Source organism: Asparagus officinalis, chromosome 1 (assembly GCF_001876935.1).
Source record: "Asparagus officinalis chromosome 1, Aspof.V1, whole genome shotgun sequence".
NCBI classification, from domain to species: Eukaryota; Viridiplantae; Streptophyta; class Magnoliopsida; order Asparagales; family Asparagaceae; genus Asparagus; species Asparagus officinalis.
Genome location: NC_033794.1, coordinates 131,364,024 through 131,366,847, shown reverse-complemented (window position 1 = coordinate 131,366,847; position 2,824 = coordinate 131,364,024).

Genomic DNA, 2,824 nt, shown 5'->3' with positions numbered 1-2,824 from the left:
ACAATCTGGACGACTTCCAGAAGGCTACAATTTGAGGACTTTCACGTAGAAGGCTACAATCTGACGAACCTTCACGACAACTGATGAAATCTCTAATTCAACCACATTCACAATCAACATCGGGAGTACAATCTGACGACTCTTCATATTTTATAATAGGCAAAGACCAATAAGCAAGCATTGCAATTATAAGACTGAGGTAAGCACAATCTCTCTCAAACGCAGACAAGTTGTCGTTCCTAAACAGGCGTCGAACTTGTAACGCAGAGGTTGGAATCGTAAAACGCCAGACAAAGGTGGTGCGTTCCTTAGCAGGTGTCGAACTCTCAACGCAGAGTTAAATCACGAAACGCAGCACAGTAAATGTGCGTTCTCGACAGACTCGACTGCGCATCCCAAACTCTGAACGCAGAGTGATCCTCAACCTACCAAGTGGACCTTGCGTTTCTATATTTCAAGAACGCATGCGCCTGTGCGTTCAAATCCAATAGAATTGTACTCTGCGTCCTAAGTCTTGGACGCAGAGTTAAGCCCAATGTGGCCTGTGTCGTTTCGACTCCTAGCGAACGCCTAACTCTGCGTCTCATCTTTAAGACGCAGAGTTTAGGTCCAAACGCAGAGAACCTTGCCGTTTTCAACTCCCAAACAAGCCCATCTCTCGCTTGTAACTTCCATCATCGGTGTTTGATGGGGGATCAACTATCTATTGTGATTTTTAGACAGCCTACAGGGGTGGTTTAACACATCCTCCCAATAACGATATTAGGGGTGGTTCAATGGCACCTCTTACAGGGGATGGTCTAACTCATTCTCCTCAACGTCCTTCGAATGAAGATATAGACAGTGACGAGAAAATGAAAAATCTTGAAAACAAAATCAACGCTTTGATGACGGCTCAAGAAGTGAAAAAGACAGGTATTCCATGTCCCTATCCAAGAGAATGGAATTCAATACCGTACCCGGCAAAATTCAACATGATTAACTTCACACCATTTAACGGGAAGAGCTCGCCTACTCAGCACTTGAATTATTTTAAGTCTCATTTGGGCATGATCTCTGGAAATGAGGCTTTAATGGTCCGGTCATTCGTTAGCACCCTTCGTGGGCCCGCCTTCGATTGGTACCGACGTCTCAAGCCAGGGAGCATCAATTGCTGGAATGACATGAAAAGTTTGTTCCTCAGTAATTTCTTCGATGATGACACCGAAGTGTCGATCGGAACCCTTCTGGATGAAAAACAAAAAGACGGGGAGTCAGTCGACAATTTTGTCAAGCGCTTCCGTAACAAGGCAATGAATTGCAGAGATCCTGTTACAGAGGAGTTCATCCTGCAAACATGCCACAATAATCTCTCTATCGATGTCCTGGAAGCCCTGGGGGTCGTACCATCCAAAACTTGGAAAGATTTGAAAATGCGCGGTGAACAAGCTGAACATTTTCTTAAAAGAAAGAAAGCTGAGAGAAGCCAACCGATGACATCTGCAATCACTGGGAACACGAACCCCGATCCGAGGTTCCAAAAAGAGTATTCTTTCCAAGATGATGAAGCTCCAACCATATTAGAATACCTCCTCGCCAATGATAAAATCGAGCTACCGCCTATTAAAGATCAGGAGGGTGCTAAGATGATTACAGATCCAAACTACTGTGCATACCACAGAAGGATTCTTCATCCCACCAATATTTGCTTTGGACTCAAAAATAAGATCCAAGCATTAATTGACTCCGGCGTCATAATGGCGAAACAAGCCAAATAAAGACGACCCCAAACTCCAGTGGGTGCATGAGTATAAACTGCTTTCCCACACTCCAAAGAGTATATGAGTATAAACTGCTTCTCGGTCATCCAACTAAGTACAATGTTAAACCCGGTTTCGCAAAGGAAGCTGGGGGTGGATGATTTGTGTAACGGGAAGTTCCTAGAGAATCTTATATTCTTAAGGATAACCCGAACATGCAACTGAGGATAACGTACTCCTCGTTACACCCAGTTTTGCAAAGAAAGCTGGGGGTGGATAATTCATGTAACGGGAAGTTTCCAGAAGAATGTTAAATGTAATATTCTTAAGGATAACCCGATCATTACAAACAAAGTGATAAACACTACATCCCCACGGTGATTTCTGAATACTCCTATGTTGAGATGAGATTTGATCACTTCGTTGGATTAGTTTTCCCTCTCAAACTCCCATTTAGTCAAACCTTTAAACGGTTAGGTCCAAAGCCAAAATCCCCTCTCGATTTTTTCAATGAACGAGAGGTCCACAAATTGAACGATCAAACCTTTAAACAGTTAGGATCGTCCCAAAACTCCCACATGGTCAAAACCTTACTCAGTTAGGACCACAACCAAAATCCCCTCTCGATTCCTTCTATGAACGAGAGGTCCACTTTTAGTTGAATAATCAAACCTTGTGACATTTAAGATTATTCAAACCAATCCAGATTCTCTAAGTAGAGATCCCACTTGGAGTTTTCCTTCGCACCAGGAGATAGAATATAAAATTCTTCCTCTCCGATCATCGGGTTCATCTCTACCAACAAACAAGAGACCAGGAGATAGAATATAAAATTCTTCCTCTCCATCATCCGGGTTCATCTCTACCAACAAACAAGAGACTAGGAGATAGAATATAAAATTCTTCCTTTCCTGGGTCGGGTTCATCTCTACCAACAAATAAGAGACCAAGAGATAGAATATAAAATTCGTCCTCTCCTGGGTCGGGTTCATCTCTACCAACAAACAAGAGACTATGAGATAGAATATAAAATTCTTCCTCTCCGATTCCGGGTTCATCTCTACCAACAAACAAGAGATCAGGAG